Genomic DNA, 14,690 nt, shown 5'->3' with positions numbered 1-14,690 from the left:
TAGACATAGGACATCCTTGGGTGTTTGTAAGTGCTGTTTTGGCTAATTGCTTTACACCATATTTGCTCAATGTGATTCCAGCAGCAGATAATATTAGCAATATGTTAGTTTTATTTTGTTATTTCACTAAATGGACTTGAGGAGAAAGTTGTAGATGAGGTGACGGTATAGGCATGGAGAAAAATTATCTCACTTGCCGGTTTTTGGGAAGAGCTCTCTGATTTCTGCATGAACAAGTGATCCTCCTGGATCCAATTAACTTAAATTTGGCTACTCTCAAGTATTAGGGGGGACTCAACAAAATTCAGAAGTCCAGCACATTCCAGGAGAGTAGGTAGTACTGTGCAGCACAAACCAAAAGTACCTTGTACCTTAGCGGATACTAAGAAATCAGCATCCTAATACTGCAGGATGGCGTCTCCAAATCAGCTTAATAAATAATGTATAGTATAATACAATTAGGAAAAAAAATAGCTGAGATGATTTTGGCCCTTGATGAGTAGACAAACTTCTTTCTGTCTGCGGAACAGAAAGCTTCCAATATATCTGGTTGCTATTACTATTAGAGATGAGCGGGTTCGGATCTCAGAGATCCGAACTCACCCGAATTTCGGGGATCCGGGGCGATCCAAGCACAGCTTGGATCTCCCTGCATGCCCCGGATCCCTGACCTGAGTCAAAACCTCGCGACCCCTCTGTCGAGTCGCAAGGTTTTGTTTTGAGCGGGCTTAACGCTGATTAGCTGAGAGAGCCGTCTGTCACGGCTCGCAGCCAATCAGCATTAAGCCCATTGAAAACAGCACTATCAAGAAAAAGAAAGTGGCGCTCGCCATCCCCCGCCGCCTGATACCGCCGCCACCCCCTGCTGCCGCCACTGCCGCCACCCCCACTGGCAACATCCCCCACTGCCAACACCACCGTTGCCGACACTCCTGCAATGCTGCCCAATGTACTGAGGACACCGTCAGCAACCCCCACACTGCCGACACTCCCACACTGAGGACACCACCAGCACCCCTGCACTGCTGACACAGTCGGCAAACCTGCACTGAGGACACCGCTGGCACCCCCACTCTGCCGACACCGCCAGCGCCCTGCATTGAGAACACCCCTGCACTGCCGACACAGTCAGCAAACCTGCACTGAGGACACCGCTGGCACCCCCACACTGCCGACACAGTCAGCAAACCTGCAATGAGGACACCGTTGGCACTCCCGCACTGCCGACACAGCCAGCAAACCTGCACTAAGACACCGCTGGCACCCCCGCACTGCCGACACAGCCAGCAAACCTGCATTAAAGACACCGCTGGCAGCCCCGCACTGCTGACACAGCCAGCAAACCTGCACTAAAGACACCGCTGGCACCCCCGCACTGCCGACACAGCCAGAAAACCTGTACTAAAGACACAGCTGGTACCCCCACACTGCCGACATCAACGGTACCCTTCACTGCCATTCCATGTACTGAGGACACCGTCAGCAACCCCGCTCTACCGACACTGCTGTCACAGTAAGTGCACTATTGGTGTATCCAACCCACACTGTATAACACACTGTATCCATGTTGGAAATTAGAAGCTGAGCTGCCACATGTTAGTGCCGCCCACTGTGTTACTTAGTCAGCCAGCTAGCTGGATGCAACCTTTTGGCTTTAACTAGATGAAGCAAATAACATTGTGAGGTGGTCAAAATTGACTGGAAATTACTGGAAATAAATGTTATTGATGCTAATTATACTGTAGGAACAAAAATGGGCCCATTTTATGTGATTTTAGCTGATTTTATAGTTTTTTAAGAAGAAAATCTAGATTCAAAACCAAAACACGAAAACAAAACACCAAGGAAAAAAATCCAAAACCATATTCAGATCCAAAACTAGGGGAGATCCAGATCCAAAACTAAAACCAAAACCAAAACACGAGTGTCGGCGCACATCTCTAATTACTATACAATGCATAGGGCATTGTTGGGTATAATGTGTTAATGGTATAAAACATTACCCACTTATTTTTGGGTGCTTCCTCTGCTCCTGCAATAATTAAGTTGAAAGAGTTAAGAATTGAAAGTTAAAGACTGTTATTGTTCTTATTGTGTCAGGAAAAAATTGGGGAATCTTGTCTCTCTGTCATGGAAGGAGGATAAAAGAAGAGAAAATTGAGCCGAAGAGTGAAAAATGAGTTCAGCAAGAGAAAACATCCCTAATCTCCACCATGATCAGGTAATTTGAACCTGTGAATGTCATTTTGTGCGAGAGGGGTTTGACACATATGTGTCTGAAAAAGTTATATTATTTGTGGCTTGTCAAGGATAATGATAATGGTAACCAGCGAACTACTTGTGATTGGCTGTTTGTGATTGAACTGCTGGTGCTGATACAGTGGGTGCTTTATGCTGTTGCTTGCACACATATTCTACATTTACTGTGCATGGTAAAGTGAATATATTTTTGTACACTTGATGGGGTGTTGTTGTATTAGAGATGTTTGTTAAATTTTTCTGATGCATAATAGCAAAAGCATTTATTGCAAACCAGACAAATGGTTAAAAACATAGGAATAAATACTGTATATATGATATGCATGGCGTAAACCAGGTGCATATGCTGCTGGTACCGACCCACATATTGCTTTAGTTGCAGCTTTGCATATACACAAATTTCTGTCTTCTTTAGTGAACATTTTGCACCTGGCACAATTACAATAACTATGCATCAGCCTAATAGCTTTTTTTTACACCTTCATAAAGAGGGACATGATAAAGTTTTCCTCTGTCATAGCTGTGCATTCCCCATTCTCACATCTCAGATGAGTCAGACCTTTGTAGCCATACAAAGATTTCACGTACTTTACAATGTGCAGAGTATATGGGGCGCAACTAATGGAAACATGGGAAGCAATGATATTTCCCTAGGCTGACTGTTGGATGGTTATTATAAATAAGTCAAGAAGGGCATAATAGAAGTGTTTCTGCACTGATATGATATGGAATGAAAGGCTGTTATCTTGCCATCCACTCGATATCTCGGCCAGACAGAGAGCAGAGATTAACTGTACCTAGAAATAACTTAGCTGTGAATAATTGCAATTATTTGCTTTCAGTATACATTCTGCTGGATAAATAACAAGACATCTCTTATATCAATAAGATCGTTCACTGACTTTATTTTCTGCAGTTAACTTGTTAACATAAATATATAAAGAATACATTTTTCATAGTTTCCTGAAATACAATTGTTTGAAATGCAATAATATAGGTGTACTAGTTCCTTTAGAAAATAAAGGAACATTTCCAATGCGAAAGATAGCTGTGGACTATAGAATATATGCCAATCAAACGTTTTCGTTCTCATCTGTCTGACTGTTAAAGAACATGTAGATAATGGGACAGTTTAGCTGGAGATAAGGAGAAACTTGATTGATGGTGAAACAGAGGAAGGTAGGACCATGAAGGAAGAATCTGCTTAATGTAATTCATATCTCAGACACCACATACAGGATCACGCTGTGTTCTGATGCTTTCAAAAAGCAACACAAATTGTATGAAAATGGAAAATGTTCTCAAATTCTAAAGGTTATTTTGTGATCTTTCCCCATTTAGTAGCAATTTTTCTCCTGCATAGAGGAAATACATGTCCAATGCCCCAAATAAACACGTTGTACAACCAGCACTCCATTAATCTGAAGAAAATTGTTTTATTATGCAGACATAATTTTAGACGCAGGGGGCAGCTAGAGTTTTTAGTTCATTTGTGTACAGCTAATTGCTGCATGCTGCAGAAGTGCACTGTGCCAGAAATGATGTTTTGTAAAAGGAAGGCCATTCCTGGTGTGAACCCTTTCTAAATCACCGCAGCTTGTACTGTGCGAGTCCACAGGTATTTGAAGCTTGTTATTTTCTTCAATGCGAAGAGAAGAAAAAAAGGAATCCTAGAGGTATTAGAGAGAGATTGCCAAGACTGCAGGTGTTAATGACACACAATGTAAGACTGGCAACATTCAGTCATTCAGACTAAGGATAGGATAACATTTGGTTTCATTGCAGTCTTTTTTTCATCATAGACCAAGCAGGAGATGAAAAAAAATACATATAAGTTAGAAGACCTTCTGTCAACCATGATGTGTAGATCAAGCACTTTCTTGTCTCACTTTGCACAACAAAGATTGAAAATGTTTGAATCCCCATTGCAACACAATGATAAGCCTTAATATGGCTATGACTTTAAATGGCTTCTATTAGTACAATGCACCAGCTGTTTCATTTTGATATAATGGTCTTGTAATATCAATGTTCATTGTTAATATATAAAGTGCCACCGATTCCATATCTTTTCTTTCTTTCTTTCTTTCTTTCTTTCTTTCTTTCTTTCTTTCTTTCTTTCTTTCTTTCTTTCTTTCGCATAGTGGATAGCATTACTGCCTTACAGCACTGAGGTCATTAGTTCAATTCTTGACCAAGGCTGTGTACTGTATGTGTGCAGTTTGTATGTTCTTCTTGTGTTTCCATGGGTTTCCTTCAGGTGCTCCAGTTTCCTCGCAAACTTTTAAAACAGGGAATGTTAATTGGCTTCTGAGAAAAAAAATAACTGTGCTGTGTTTGTGTGTAGTATAATAGGTATATAGATTATAAGATCCACTGGGGCATAATTTGTGTGCACTATGTAAATAACGGTTTATAATTAAATATCTATTATTGTCTCATGGGGATCGGTATGATTTGCCGGCGGTTCAAATCCCGACAGTGGAAGCCCGGCAGAGGTGAAGATCCTGACAGCAGCTAAGGTAAGTACAAATTAACCTAATCCCCCCTAACCCTAACCCTCCCTTAGGGATGCATAACCCATCCTCCCCCCAAAGTGCCTAATCCTAACCCCCCTCTAAGTGCCTAAACCTAACTCCCCATTCCCCAGCCTAACCCTAACTCTCCCGGAGGGCTGCCTAACCCTAAGTCCCAACTGGGATCCCATAACCTAAAAGCGGCTGTCCACGTTGGGCGTCCGGCTTACCTTCAACCGGGATGCCTGGCGTCGGGCTCCCGGCGTAGGTAAAATGACAGGTGTCAGGATTTCAATGCCTGTCATAGACCCTTGCTGGGATTAGACAGCCGGGATGCCGACGGTTGTGATTTAGACCGTCGGCATCCCGACTGCATACTCTATCTATCTATCTATCTATCTATCTATCTATCTATCTACTGTATCTATCTAATCTGACTTGTTATCTTACATTACAAAGAGCAGATAAAGATGGGAAAACTGTTTATTACATCAGTCTTCTTTCACACACATAAGAAATCTCAAAGTAAAAAAATAGGTGAACGTTTCAGATAGTTATTTCACAATAACTGTAATCATAGCATCAATAGAAGAATAAATATGTTTGTATATACACATTTATTGATGTTATTAGAATTTAAATGCATCTGTTCCCAAATGTCTTTTTTTGCAAGTGCTTTTTTGACCTCCTCTAATACCTCCCCTTCTTTGATGTCTGGCTAGGAACACAAAGTAAGTACTGAAAGACTAAAGCTAACCAAGCTTTGAACTGCTATAAACTCTGTGAAAATGAAATCGATTCCGCAGTCTGATGACTCGGTAATGAACATTCAAGTTCCTCACAGCAGCATGTCACCCAACGACATCTTTATCCTTTTTATCTGCATTGAATGAGTGGATTTGCTTGTTCCGAAAGAAGCAACGGCAAATGGGCCTATGATTATTGCTTTTCCCACAGAAGTCCTTAAGGTTAAGTTCTTGATCTCCTATAAACCATTAAAGCCAAAGCCTTTCAGTTCTGTCTACTTACAGAAACCAAAAATGTACACATTTTATAAATTACAAATAAATTGATTCACACATTCTCCCAGCTTTCCCTTCTCTACTTCTGTCAGAAGTTTTATATATAATCAACGCTCGTAAACACTTCAATGAGCAAAGACTCTGGGGACCATTTAAGTCACAGGAAAAATGCCGGTGTTTGGTGCACATTAAATTGCGTATTTGTGATGTTTTTTTGCCTTCTTGTGCACGGTTTTACATGTTTGCCTATAAATTACTGCAAGTTATCATAGTTTCCTACAGAACAAATATCTACTTATACAGTAAGAGTTGGCTGAACATGGACAGATGCAGATGTCGCAATAGAATGCAAAATAATTAGTAATGTTCTTTATTCTGAGAATTAATAAACCATATTGAAATTGCATGGCATTAGATAATCTGAAGGGATGGAAAGTGTAGATACTGTATGTGGACTTGTTTCTAATTTACCAGGAATCCAGACTTTTAACTATTATGATTTTTCTACCATCTTAGAAGTGCCAGTACTGTAGTTTGTACATTGCTGTTAATTTGATTGGGATGCCACTTGCTCATTGTTGGTGCATTAGAAAGAAGAATTATTAGCATGTGAAGGTAAACTAAACTTATACTATACACTATTACACTACACTGAGACTAAAATGATCTGTATATAAAGATAAATGGCATGGTGCAGCTAGGTGGGAAAACACCAGTCATATGTTACCATACCAAGCGCTAGAGTGGTTGTAAGACATTTGCCCTTGATCCAGAGCCATTTTTGCCTCCATCTCAGGGGTGAGAGCAGGGCACCTCCTGAGGGAAGAGTCCTGTGCTGTGTGAAAGGTTGGAGTGGTTCCCAGGTGGTTTCAGGTATACATCCTCAATTTGTGCGATTTGAAAATGTTTTCTATGGCCCTGGTGTTTTCTTGCCACCCTTTATGATGATTCAAATTATTAAATATAGCCATGTCCTTAATTCGACAGAGAATCAGTGTCTCTCCAAATTTAGTTCTTGGTTTGGGACAAAGGGCTGCTTCCCGGAGGGTTGCAGGTGAAAATTGAAAAGGGCACCCAGCATGCTGAGCTTTACACTGACTGTAGATGTATTTTAAATTTGCACCAGCAACCTGCTGGGAAGCAGAAGCTTTTCGTTAGTAAAATTTGAAGTATGAATTAGATAAGGTAATTGAAAATACACAATAAGCTATAAGATCTAGGTTTGGTATAGATCATCAGCTGATAGGAGAGTTAAAGAGGAATTGTTCAAATTAATTTCAGAGTTTTTCAAATGTTAACAGTAGGAAAAATTTTGATGTGAGGTTTTTACATATATACCCTCCCCTTTTTCTAGCTCTCCAGTTATCTGACTATCAGAGCCAAAGGAGAAGAATAAGAGATGAGCATAAGATTCCATCACACACATCAGGGAGGGAGCTCCATGATTCCCAGATGGACCCAGAGGAATTGATTCTAAGGTGAGTAACCAAGAATCTTGTTTCCTCGTCCAATCTGGGATGCACTAACGCTGGGACTTCCCCATACAAGCCTTAAGAGGGAGTGGGATTACACACATGCAATGCTGTACGCAAAACCTTGCAAGCAAAACTCGCATCTTTAGCGACAAATGTGTGGAACCGATAAAATTTGGTAAATGTGTGCACTGAGGACCAGGTGACCACCCTGCACAACTGCTCAATCGAGGCACCCTGCCCAGCTGCCCAAGAAGCACTCACAGCCCAAGTCAAATGTGCGCAAATGTGATCAGGTACTGACTCACCCAAGGCTATATAGACCTGCCTGATAGTGGAAGTAATCCAACGAGCAATAGACTGCTTAGAAGCTGGCCAGCCTCTTTTATGGACGTCATAAAGTACTAACAGCCTGTCTGTCTTACGCAAGACAGAAGTCCTATCCCCATATATTCTGAGTGCTTGTACCACATCCAGAAACCGGACAGAACTCTCTGGATCAGGTGAATGCAATACTGGAAGCACAATCTCCTGATTTATGTGAAATCTTGAAATCACCTTATGAATAAAGGATGGCCGAGTGCTTGATCCTTATGAAAAATCAAAAGGGGAAAGCTAGCTGACAAAGCTGACAACTCCGAAACTCTGTGATCTGAGGCAATTGCCAAAAAAAAGCTACTTTCCAAGTTAACCATCTTAATTCCACCTTCTCAAGTGGCTCAAAAGGAGCCCGCTGAAGAGCAGCCAAAACTAAATTAAGGTCCCAAGGCGGGACTGGTGAAACATAAGGTGGCTGGTCATGCAATACTGCTTGCATGAAAGTTCTGACGTCTGGTATGGACGCCAGACGTCTCTGAAAAAATACAGACAAGGCCGACACCTGACCCCTCAGGGACGATAGGCAAAGGCCTTTGGACAATCCATCTGGTAAAAAGAAAGTAAACATGGCAAGCGAAATAGGCAATTGGAGAACACGCCACACTTGCCCAGCAGCACATACTAAGTTTATATAGAGTACATACAGGAGTTCCAGTTACCATAATAATCTCATAGTTGCATACATCTTTTCTTATAATAGCTGATTTTCAACCATAGTTAACTATGTTAGGGCAGGCCAATATTGGATTTATGTGTGCTAAATGCAGGGCCGTAACTAGGGGTGTACAACTGGTGCCGCTGCACAGAGCGCAGTGCTTTGTGGGTGGCATCATCACATCCCCAAGGAACCTTGCTTCTGGCAAGCAGGGCACCTGGAAAGGCACCCTGTAGCGAGGATCCTTTGGATGCTACAGACAGGCACCATACCGCGTGTACAGCTGCCCGGAGCGCCTTGCTAAAACCAAAACACAATGCTGATTTAGAGCTGAAACCAAAACACGGCACATCTCTCATATTTGGTGTTTTTTTTTTGTAAAGATAGTAAATGTGAAACACGAATGACGAACTTCAAACGTCAAACTTAAAACACTGTAGTGTTCAAAGTTTGTTTTAATTAATAAAATATATTTAATAGTGATAGAAAAAGGGTAATTTGAATCCAAATGGCATACAAATCTCACTAGCATTAAATAATGAAACTTACAGTAAATGAGAATGGCAAACTTTGAGCTGCAAATTTGAAAGCACAAATTATTACTGTGAGCATATTCATCAAATTTCAAACCTCCAATTCACTTGATCTGGTCTTCACTCAACATTTCCCCATCTCTGACCATCATATTCTCTCTTTTAACTTATATCTCACTCCTTCTCCACCTCTTTCTCTCAGGGCTACCATCATTAAGCATAATCTTGAGGCTGTCTACACTGTATGCCTATCCTCCCTGTTCAACTCAATTCTCTCCCCCATTGTGTCTCTCTCCTGCATTGACCAAGCCATTTCCCCTATACAATGTCTCCCTTACTGCTCTTGACTCTGTTGCTCCGATGGTCCTTACTCACCATCGCAAGTCCAGACCTCAATCTTGGCATTCCAAATGCAACAGATACCTGCAAAGTGTTCACAAACCACCAAGCGACAATGTCAGAAATTGGGCTCGAATGCAGACTTTCTCCATATCAAATTTATTCTCTCAACCTACAGTGCTGCTCTCTCCCTCTTTAAACAGTCATATTTTAAGAATCGTATCTCCTCTCAATCAACCAACCCCCATTATTATTACCACTTTCAACTTCCTCTTCTACAGCCCCATCTAACCTCCCCTCCTCACTCTCTGCTCTTCACTTTGCCACCCACTTTACACCTAAAATTGACTCCATATGTCAGGACATCGCATCCCGCCAGACCCTCAGCACCCCATTCACTCCTTTAAACATGTCCTTGTCTCCCCCTTCCTCAAAAAACCCACCCTTGATCCTGACACTATCTCTTTCTACCGCCCCAACTCTCGTCTCTCATTTGCCTCTAAACTCCTTGAGCATATTGGCTACAACTGTCTTACAACCTTTCTTTACTCCCATACCTTGCTTGATCCATTTCAATCTGGATTTTGCCCTCTCAACTTCACAGAAACTGTCCTCACTGAAGTCAGCAATTACCTTTTTAAAATCATTATCCCCTAACTTTCTGCTGCTTTGACACGGTGGACCACCATCTCCTCATACAAATGCTTACCTTCCTCTGGTGGAAAGGCCCGCTGCCCCCATACACTAGTATTGGGACAGAATTCATAAAGCTTTGCAAATGTAATATTTCCAGAGCTTGAACGCGGGAGCATTCGACATCTTCAGATGGCGAATGCTCCTACTCAGGGCTCGCAACCCACTCCTTTCCTATGGGAAGGAGGTCCGGGTTGCGAAGAGTGATCCTTTTGGATACCTCCGCCCCTGTCCAGCTCTTTCCGCCGGACGTCGGGGCTCTTGTGCGTATGCCTGACCTGTAGGTCACTGCTCACACTGTAGGTCCCGTCACTGCTCCGAAAAGAAGCAGTGAAGCTGTTCGCAGTTTTGCATCAGCTGTCACCGCGCCAGAGCAATGATGAATTTATGAAGTTAAAATGTTAATTATTGGTGTCTGGACCTTGATAATTAACATCATGAATAGGTCTCTATGTCCTTTATAAGGTGCTGAGCACCATATAAATAAATAATAATAATAATAATATTAAATCCATCTCTATCTACTTCATTTCACACTCAGCAGCAGTGATAGGCAAAGTTGCAGTGATTTTAAGCAAACACAAATAAACAGTTTCATAGAGATATGAAGTTCCAATAATGCCAGATCTGCTTTTATCTTGCCATTCTTGGGAATGGCCACTTCACACAGCATTTATAAATGCAGATTACACAGAATATATAGCTTGAAGTAGTACACTTAAGAAAAAGTTCCCCTGGCAAAATTAACAAAATTTTGAGACCAAATTATAAATGAGCCAACTATCAACCAGGGAACAGTTTTTGATTTTGGTCATCTCTACTCAGCAGCAAGGATTTTATTTCTCCCTCCAAAACTCTACCCATTCATACAGTACTTTAGATAAATCTCTCTTATTGGCCTTAAAGCATTTGTTATATTACCTGCAAACCCCTTCTGAGTGAAAGCACTTCTTACATCTGAAAGCCCATGCCACTTTGTTTAATAAGACGTTCACCGTGATTGTACCTGATCATTTTTATAACTGAATAGGGCTAATTCAGTCTCATTTTATTTGTCATGGGAAAGTTTGTACACAATATTCAGAGCCATAGCTAGACAGTTTGGCACCCTAGATGAGAGCGAAAGAAGAGATAGAGAGAGAGTGTATCAGTGCCCCCTCCCCAGTAACTGTTATTTTTAACATTTATCAGTTATCACATTTTCACGCTATAGTCTTCTGCTTCATTGCGATATTTTAATGAATTAATTAAAAATTCTTTTTATTATATGTCCATTCACGGTCTCAAAAAAACTGTTATTCGAACATTTATGTTACTTAGGATATAGAATGCCAACCTGCCAACCTGTGAGTGTCCAATAAGAGAATGCATTAGTTTTATTTTGCATCTACCATATTTATTATATAGTGCATCTCCTACAAGAATTCATCACCATTTTTAGAAATAGACATAGGGGGTTTATGTACTGTAATAGCTGGCAACTTCTAGCCGCTGCGGGATCTCCTGCGAGTTTTCTCATATTTTTAAAAGCGGCAATCATTTTAAAAGCAAAACAAGCTTAGTTTTGCATTTAAAATGAATGCAGCTTTAAAAATACAGGAAGACTCGCAGGTGTTCCCGTAGCGTCTGGAAGTTGCCAGCTATTACATACGCCCCTGGGAATAGATTTCTTTCTTTTGTCTGCCACCCATTCCTGTTTACTCATTTAAACAAGCATGCAATAAAAAATATATTTAAGCTAATATTCTCATTTATTTTGTTTTCTGCCAGTGTCACCCCACCCCTCCCAACCTCGCCCCACCCCTTATGCAATATATTTAATAATTTTGCCATTTATACCCCCCAAGTCTTACATAATATATTTGTATTGGTTGTTATTGATTGACCTAAACTCAGCTCATGTTGTCATTCTGGTGCTGACATTCTGATTGTAGACATTTCATACCACACCTGTCACTTTTTTTCTTTTTGCACAATGTCACTATGCCATACTTGCTGACATCCTGGCTGCCCCCTCTGGGAGGGAGCAGCCAAGTCAGCTTAGCATGGAGCATAGAGTGGTGCGGCCGGGCACATTAAACGGCAAGATTTCCGGCATTGTGAAGCAGTGGGCGGGCTCATGATGACGCGATTCAGTGCGAATCGCGTCTTCAGCCCCCCCACTGTGGGTGTTTGTGGCTGCAATGCAAGGGGGGACTGGAGGGACCGGGAGGCTTGGCTACTTTTACAGGGAGCCGGGAGTGGCACCTGATTTTCGAGAGGCTCCCAGCCAAATCGGGAGAGTAGGCATGTAGTATGCCCTATGCAAAACAAATAAATAATCAGGTTCAGAATTTGTTTAGAAGAGAAACATTTGAGATGATATGGCAACCTTAGAGTCCTGTTCCTAATAAGTATAGTTGACAGTTTTTTAAGTACTAAACTCTTGAGTTCAATGGACATTTAATGAATTTATACAAGTATGCTTTAAACTATTTACTATAAGACTAGCACGTATTATATTTGTTATCCTCGCAGAAGGACATTATACGTGCGCAGAAGGATGGAAGAGGGACTTCCGGGTGTTAAAACAGGAAGTCCCTCTGACCGGAGCCATTGCAAAGGACAGCTGTTCTTATGTACCTGAAGACAGGCGGGATGTACAGCATCGCAGATGGGATGCTTAGTACATCCCACCCAAAGAGTGAACCCTCAGATTCAACAACCACCATCGATAGTGGTGCCGATGTTATGGTGAGTAGAGAGTCCCAAAATTAGGCCAGGAGCTGTGATGCTAAGACTGGAGTCTGATCACAACGCAAAACTGCAGAGTAGATGAAGCAGCAGTAACTTGCAAAAATCCAGCAGACAGCAGCACAGGTTCAGGCCATGGATTGGAGGTAGCACATACGCAGTGATGAGTGAGTACGCAGAGGTAATGAACCACATTCTGCTAAATGCTATTCTTCACCACTTCTGCAAAGAAGCTAAATAGCAGCTATTGAGGCCATTTAAGTACCCCAAATACCTTCAGCAGGCCTATTCGGGGGTAACTAGAATGAACCCCAATGGCATTGCATCTTTTGGGGGGTGTCAGGCTGATTTCCCCAAATCTGAAAGCACTTTTTGCATATTACAGTTTCGCCGGGTCCTGTTTTCGCCGATTTGTAATTGAATACGTGGGGTCGCGCGTGATACATTTTCGCATTGAAATCCAGCGATGTCAGCGAAAAGTACACCATGCGAAAAGTACGGGACTTTTCACGGCTAATTGAATATGCCCCTATATATGAATGCTGAACAGGTTGATACCTCAAGATGCATCCCCCTCTGCAACCGGGGCAGATTTAGGCTTCAGGTAACCTCTAATCACAACAGTAATGCCTCCCCCATTTTATTTTATCTCCATTGTTTGGGTATAAGCACTCATTTGGTGATTGGTAGTTTAATATGGAATCGGTATGTTGTATGTTATACCATCGGACCTAAGACCGGTGGATGAAATACCGATGCCGGAAGGCTGGCAGATGGCGATCCCGACAGGGTATTAACCCTATCTCTACCCCTCTCCTCCCCTAACCCTAATCCTCCCTTAGTGGTGCCTAAGCCTAACATACCCCCTAATGCCTAAGACTAATCTCCCCCCAGGGGTGCCTAAACCCAATCCCCCTCTCTGCACCCTAAACCTAACCCTCCTGGGGGGGTGCCTTACTCTAACCTCCCCCCGGGGGTACCTGATGCTAACTCTCCCTTCTCTTAGCCTAACCATAACCCTCCCACGGGGGGTGCCTAACCCTAAGTCCCCCCAGGAGTCCCTAAACCTAATCCTCCCCCACGCGGCTAACAGCTCCTGATGGCCGGCTTTCCTACGTTCGGTATGGCGGGCGTCAGGATTTCGGTGTGGGGCTAATGATAGGCATTGGTATTTAGATGCCTATCATTAGTCCCATGCCGGGCTTTCACTGATGGGAAGCCGGCGATCAGCATTTCGTCCGCTGGCTTCCTGACTACATACAATTTAATATATAATAATAATAATAATAATAATAATAATAATAATAATAACAATAATAATAATAAAACAAGCCGTGAGCTATAACATTTTATTTTATTTTTAATTATATATGCATAGTATTAATTAGGAAAACTTGCAGAGGCAGTCTGCCATAGGACTGGTGCAAGCTTCGATGATGCGCCTGATGGTGCATCTAAAGAAGCACCAAGACGGATTAGCGCTGCAGCCAGTGGGCATCTCAGTAGGAAGAATATTATTTGCAGCATTATCAAAAAGAAGCAGATGCAGCAAATGGCGCACCCTCAGCCGCATCTGCCTACACATCTGATTCAGGCCCATTGGGCCTGCTTCTAAGGGGTATATTTACTAAAGTGAAAGTTTTTAGAAGTGGAATGTTGCCTATAGCAACCAATCAGATTCTAGCTATGATCTTCTAGAAGGTGCTAGTTAAGTGAATCTAATTGGTTGCTATGGGCAACATCTCAATTTCTAAAGACTATAACTTTAGTAAATATACCCCAAAGTCTCATGCACTGCCAATGTTGGACACAGTGGAGTGATTTTGCATCCCTCCACTATTCACAAGCATAGCGCCGTTTAGTAACGCCGTATGCTTGCACAATTGCAGCTAAAATTGCTCTCCCAATATGAGCTATCCTTTGCGATTTAAGGACTTCTGGGTTTATGACACAGGAGACCTTTTGCGTATGCTTGAGCACAGGGCGACCCTCGGAGGGATCCTATTGGATCCCTCTCAGGGAAAGCTAGAAAAAAAGCTGTTAGGTTACAATTAGTCAACACTATCTATAGATGGATTTGCCTATCAGGT

At 42.0% G+C, this 14,690-nt stretch overlaps 1 long non-coding RNA gene across 1 annotated transcript in view; it reads right to left on the bottom strand.

Moving 5' to 3' along the window:
- Positions 1 to 4,456: 4,456 nt before the first annotated feature.
- Positions 4,457 to 14,690, bottom strand: part of LOC148521219 (uncharacterized) — a 41,148-nt gene continuing 30,914 nt past the window's right edge. The window contains exon 3 of the long non-coding RNA XR_015878850.1: positions 4,457 to 4,540. This is a non-coding gene — a long non-coding RNA (uncharacterized LOC148521219). The remainder of the gene's footprint in view (positions 4,541 to 14,690) is intronic.

The sequence above is a fragment of the Taudactylus pleione genome, unplaced genomic scaffold (assembly GCF_031769625.1).
Source record: "Taudactylus pleione unplaced genomic scaffold, aTauple2 ptg000172l, whole genome shotgun sequence".
NCBI lineage: Eukaryota > Metazoa > Chordata > Amphibia > Anura > Myobatrachidae > Taudactylus > Taudactylus pleione.
This window is presented reverse-complemented; position numbering and strand designations above follow the sequence as displayed.